The sequence below is a fragment of the Sinocyclocheilus grahami genome, unplaced genomic scaffold (genome assembly GCF_001515645.1).
Source record: "Sinocyclocheilus grahami isolate Dianchi unplaced genomic scaffold, SAMN03320097.WGS_v1.1 scaffold3.1, whole genome shotgun sequence".
In the NCBI taxonomy this organism is placed as follows: Eukaryota; Metazoa; Chordata; class Actinopteri; order Cypriniformes; family Cyprinidae; genus Sinocyclocheilus; species Sinocyclocheilus grahami.
In genome coordinates this window covers 2,343,151-2,349,150 of record NW_015505182.1, presented here as the reverse complement: position 1 = coordinate 2,349,150, position 6,000 = coordinate 2,343,151, and the positions used below count along the sequence as shown (strand labels likewise).

Genomic DNA, 6,000 nt, shown 5'->3' with positions numbered 1-6,000 from the left:
CTCACGCTAGGCCGCTGTGTTTTTCGTTGTGAAAGCGAAACTACTTTGTTTGGCCTTCCAAAAGAGGACACGACTAGAAATCAGTGGTTAAGTTGTATTTACAACACTGTTCCAGAACAGTTCAACCCAAATATTCAGATGTGTGCTGCACATTTTATGGAGGACTGTTTCCTGATCCTGGGAGAGTAGACTACAATGCCGGCTGTTCTAACTCACAGACTGTAAGTACGTTTTTTATATATAAAGAATTTGCCACTGACGATTCAAACGCAAGTTTTGAGCAGTGTAGAGTAGCGCTTGTTGTTTGTCATTTCTCCGATCACAAATGCAGACATGGTTATATGTTTACGCGGCGCAATTCAACGCGTAAAAAGACAGTATAAGTCATTATAATCCGTAATTATGTCCCCACTGGGTGCAACAAATGCCTCATTTGTAATGGGTTTTAATGTTTTTGTCTCCTCGCTGCGGCCTGACAGGGCATCACAGTATGTTAAGGGGCGTGACATTTCCGTCACACGCTAGAGGTATTCAGCCAAACACAACGCACTGGATAGCTGGCCAATCAGAGCACACCTCGCTTTTCAGACCGATGAGCTTTGTAAAAATCTACACGGTTCAGAAAGGCGGGGCATAGAGGAGTACAGTATGTGGAAAATAATGTGTTTTTTGAACCTTAAACCACATAAACACATTTAATTACACCAAATACACAAAATAATGTTCTTTTTAGCAACATCATATTACCCTTTTAAGCATCTGATCTGAATTCCGAAATTGGAATAGCTTTTCGATTCCCAACCCTCCTACTAAATTATTTCATTCTTGCATGCAAAAAGACCTGTATGGTGACTATGGGGCTTTGTAAAATATTTTTTGCAACTTACTAGATTTATCATTTCTCATTTTTTTCCCCGATAATGTCGATAATCATCTGTTACCTGACTGTTGACATCGACATCGCGATACTTACAAGACATCGTCGATATACGATAATATCGTCATATCGCCCAGCCCTAACAGAGATGATAATGAATATTCTTGAATGATTTTTGAATTAATAACATTATTAACATCTCCTTCTTTTCTCTCTTTTAACTTTATTTTTATTTAATATTTAAAGTTTTGAATAATTCATTTTTAAGTTGAATTTGACTTATCTGCCTGCCAAGCAACACAATTTAAATAAATAAATAAAAATGCAAACAAACGACTTTGATTTTAGAGATAATAACTAGATCCCACTTAACGTGAATACAACGTGACATAATGAGGTCATGTGATGATAGTTTAGCATATTAGAGATGGACATTTTCACCATCACATAATGCATACTATTTCAAACATCACATGTTTACATAGAGACAATACAAAAGGATACTTTGGCAGTATACTGTCTGTATTATGTATGTCTAGTCAATCTGCTCCACCGTCTGGTTCTCACAGGGGATCTTTGCATGTATATTAAAGGGAGAGGCTGAGTGTTGAATTCATCGGTATGCATGCTGGGTAGAGCAGGAGGTAGCCCTACTCCAATCCACTGGGCAGACATTCATATCCAAGCTACTTTGATCTTAACTCCTCGGCTTACACATCCATCCCTGATATATCAGGACCGCATGTTTCTGTTCACTCACCATTTTTAACATCTCTACTGTGCCACACGCATTTCTGAAGGAGAGTAAATGGAGTTTTTTAGTCTTTACGACGTACTAGATAAACAATCTGCAATTTCCTCTAGTATGTTAGTTTTCTTCTTCTTTGTAGTGACTGTACTGTGCATAATAAATGTCTTCTGCTCTAAAGAGTCTTAAGAAGTCCTAAGAAGTAAAGTTTGGCAGTTGGAGTGCTGGAATATGTCTTTGCTGCTCAGCAGTTGGTCTGTTGTCAACCATGACAGTGCATATACTGGTCTGGTCTGTGTGGTTTGTCTAAATAACGTCTCAACTTGTCACCACAAGAGGAAGAATTTTGACAAGTTGACCCAGCATGCTTCACTGGAAGCTTCTCATAGACTGCAATACAGCAGAGCATGCTAACTGTTCTTCTTCCACACAATAAACCCTTTGAAAGATTAAAAAAAAACGAACTAAAGTTGAAAAAGTGAAAAAGCATAATAGGACCCCTTTAAGGTTTTAGCTAGTTAAGCATACTTTTTAAAAAAAATTTAGGGGTCCTATTATGCTTTTTCACTTTTTCAACTTTAGTTAGTTTGTAATGTTGCTGTTTGAGCATAAAAAAGATCTGCGAAGTTACAAAGCTCAAAGTCCACTTCAAAAGGAGATATTTTATTTAAAAGAAATCACTTTTCAAAAACTACAGCGAACGACTCGTTTGGACTGCAATGCATATTTTCCGGGATTTGTGATATCACAAATATTGACGAATGGGACGAGACCTGGTTGAGCTGCACTAGAGAAGGCAACGAGTGTTATCTGTCGGAGACATGCTAGTTTCCCCAAGGCAGACGAACTTGGAGTGGTTACAATCATCCGGGTTTAAATCGCGCTCAAATTGACTTGATATTGACGCCATATTTACACTGAAGCTCGCAGCAGGCGGCTATGGTAAGGGGCATGACATTTCCCGACCAGGCGCCGAGTGCTGCCAATCACAACACACACTGGCCCAGCTAACCAATCACAGCACATTTCGTATTTCAGAAGGTGGGCCTTCATTTGATACAGAAACTATTTGAGCCGTTCATACCAGACTGGGGAGAGAGGTGTTGTAATAATGTAAAATATGTGAAAAATTATGTATATTTCGAACAACCTAGTATGAGACCCTGTTCTAGTACACCCCCAAAACAAAATCAAGACTTTGTAAAAGAGCATAATAGGGCCCCTTTAAATTTACCTATTTACTTGATTTCCCAATAAAAATTGGTAATATCAACAGATCCATATTAAGTTAGATGAACTTTTATGTATTAATAAAAAAAACAGTGCACCTAGATTACTAAGATACAGTAGAAGTATATTATCCAGTGGGATGTCTGTTTGTATTATGCAAGTGTGCAGCAATAACACCATAACTTCTGACCCATACCAAAATAATATGATAGTAAGAGTTAAGGGGTGTCAGACACAGACTGTTTATTTGGCCTCCAGGCCCTCGAAGGATTGGATATTGGCTTAAGTGTGTGTGTGTGTGTGTGTGTGTGTAAGTGAGTCCCTACCCACACTTGACTGATTGCTGGTCAAGGTCACGGACAGTCTGCAATAGAGCAATGCTTCACAAAAGGACAGGGAGGGAGTTCTATAGGTCAGGAACACTTCATATCTCATTCAACATTTTCACATAGAGCTCCTTTGTCATCATTCATTAGATAACGGGTTGTGAAATGACAGAAATGTCTAGTTGCAAATGTTTCAGAATACCGCAATGGCCTTTTAAAACATGATTACATAAATACAGATAACATGACCGACTATGGTCAGATATCACCTCCATCTTCACAGTCCAACACTTTTGGGTTAAAGGGCTTACGAAACACAAATGTCCTTAAAATAATATAGAATGAGTGAGTGAGTGAGTGAAAAATAATGATTTTTCTATATTATTTATTTTTTTATTTTATACCTAATAAAATATTTACAAAATGTTTTATTTATATACAGGTGCATCTCAATAAATTAGAATGTCGTGGAAAAGTTCATTTATTTCAGTAATTCAACTCAAATTGTGAAACTCGTGTATTAAATAAATTCAGTGCACACAGACTGAAGTAGTTTAAATCTTTGGTTCTTTTAATTGTGATGATTTTGGCTCACATTTAACAAATACCCACCAATTCACTATCTCAACAAATTAGAATATGGTGACATGCCAATCAGCTAATCAACTCAAAACATCTGCAAAGGTTTCCTGAGCCTTCAAAATGGTCTCTCAGTTTGGTTCACTAGGCTACACAATCATGGGGAAGACTTGTGTGTGTGTGTGTGTGTATCTCCTTCAAAAAACAGATACAATACTACAGGTAAAAAAGTATATTTTGTAAGTACTTATTTATTATAATTTTATAGCCTCGCTTGCAGTCTCGCAGAAAGTACTGTGACAATTTGTGCATGAAAATAATCAAAAGTTGCTAAACTCCCTAGCTGTTTTTTAAAGACTTGCTGTGTTTCATCTCTCCGCTACTGTGGATGGAGTGAGCGCTGCGCTGTCACGTGACGCTGTGGCTCTAGGGAGCAGCAGTTCCCCAGCAGATAGCCAGCACTGCTGCTTAGGATGGGCAAAGGACAAAACCGATGGTGGGGATGTGGAGGTGGGCGGCAGAGCTAATTCATCACTATAAACGCTTGTGGAACAGAATGTGTCCAACTCGGTGCCTGTCAAAGGCCCCTGCTGGTCCTACAGGCAGTTAATTAACTTCCCGTCCGTGCTGAGAGGAGGTATAAGTGACACAGGTGCCAGCCTTCAAAAGCAACAGTGAGTGTGCTGATTGTAGATTGAGTGCTCAGATGTTCTCCCATTGCTGATGCAGTTTTGAACAAAACTGGAAAACTTTCAGAGGGGAGAGGATGTGTGTTGCTCATAACTTTATTTCTCAAAATGGAGTTACGCATTTGTAATTCTGTGGCGACAGAGAGTTGGTATATTGCACCCTGACCTGAGAGACTACTGAGACATGAAATCCAATTTGATTCCTAAAGGAAAGTACAATTTACCCAAAACTTGCAACCAACCAGAACATAGACCATGTAATTCTGACACTAGCTTTGAGATGTTGGTCTCTGAAAGATAATAAAGGAGAAGTTCAACCAAAAATTACAAATTCTGTCATCATTAATACACCCTCATGTGAAACCTGTATGACTTTCCTTGCTCAGTGGAGCACAAAAGGAGTTATTTATAGCAGACTGTTCAAGCTGCTTTTTTAGTTGTATGGACTAAAACATTTTTAGTATGCCTTTATGGTGCTTTGTGGTCCTTTTTGGAGCTTGAGAACTCCTGGTCACCATTCACTTCCATTGTACAGAGAATAGAAGCTCAGATATTTTGCTAAATATCTCAGAGAAAGACTTGTAGCTTGTTCATACATTATATACAAAGTTTGGGGCCAGTAAGATTTGTATTTATTTATTTTTAATAAAAAAAGAACAATGATTCATTAAAACCATCAAAGGTGAAGACACAATTTAAAAAAAAATCTGTTTTAAATAAATGTTGTTGAACTTTCTATACCAAAGAATATGCCACTAAAATATTTAGCAGCACAACTGATTTAACTTTGCTAATAAGAAGAAATGATTCTTCAGCACCAAATCAGGATCTCACATTCTCCCAACTTTTGAACAGTAGTGTATGCACCGCTATTTAATAGTTAATTTTGTCAAGCTTTGGGCATAGATATGGTCAAGCTTTAGGCATATAGATATTCTCAAAGGTAATACCTATGGACTAAAAGCCACAAAATTTTGATTTCATCGGGTCTTTAATTGGTTCTGAAATTCAGTTGGTCAAGTAGATGAACCCTGAAGGTAATGAGCTTATATGGATGTAAGAAATGTGATTCGGGTTTTATTAAACTTTTATTATTAACTACTGATGACCTGCACTAGCCAGATCTACTAAGCTAATCGCCATAATTATACTTTAATGGCATATGCAATTATATGTGATTTCATATACACCGTAATCTACCTATTTCTCTTATAATTATGGCTAGAGGCTATGTATATGATGGTGTATAGAAATGTATGCATGCATTGTAATATAATGTAATAAACTGTTTGGCCAATACCAAAAATCTTTTATGGGTAATTTTTGTGAGATTGGATTTTGTCACAATGTTGTTTTTAATTAGCATCTCTGTGAGTCTTTAGGGGTAGAAGAAAAAAAGGTTCATATAAGATAATGTGAACATTATATATATATACAGGTATATATATATATATATTGAACAAAATTATAAACACAACACTTTTGTTTTTGCCCCCATTTTTCATGAGCTGAACTCAAAGATCTAAGACTTTTTCTATGTACACAAAAGGC

The 6,000-nt window shown here is 37.1% G+C and overlaps 1 protein-coding gene and 1 long non-coding RNA gene across 3 annotated transcripts in view; one reads left to right on the top strand and one right to left on the bottom strand.

Annotated features, from left to right (window-relative positions):
- LOC107567352 (uncharacterized) overlaps positions 1-5,805 on the bottom strand; it is a 10,905-nt gene extending 5,100 nt beyond the window's left edge. Inside the window, exon 1 of the long non-coding RNA XR_001606634.1 lies at positions 5,795-5,805. This is a non-coding gene — a long non-coding RNA (uncharacterized lncRNA). The remainder of the gene's footprint in view (positions 1-5,794) is intronic.
- LOC107566873 (IQ motif and SEC7 domain-containing protein 1-like) overlaps positions 1-6,000 on the top strand; it is a 224,830-nt gene that overhangs the window by 99,672 nt on the left and 119,158 nt on the right. The gene's annotated exons all lie outside the window — the stretch shown is intronic.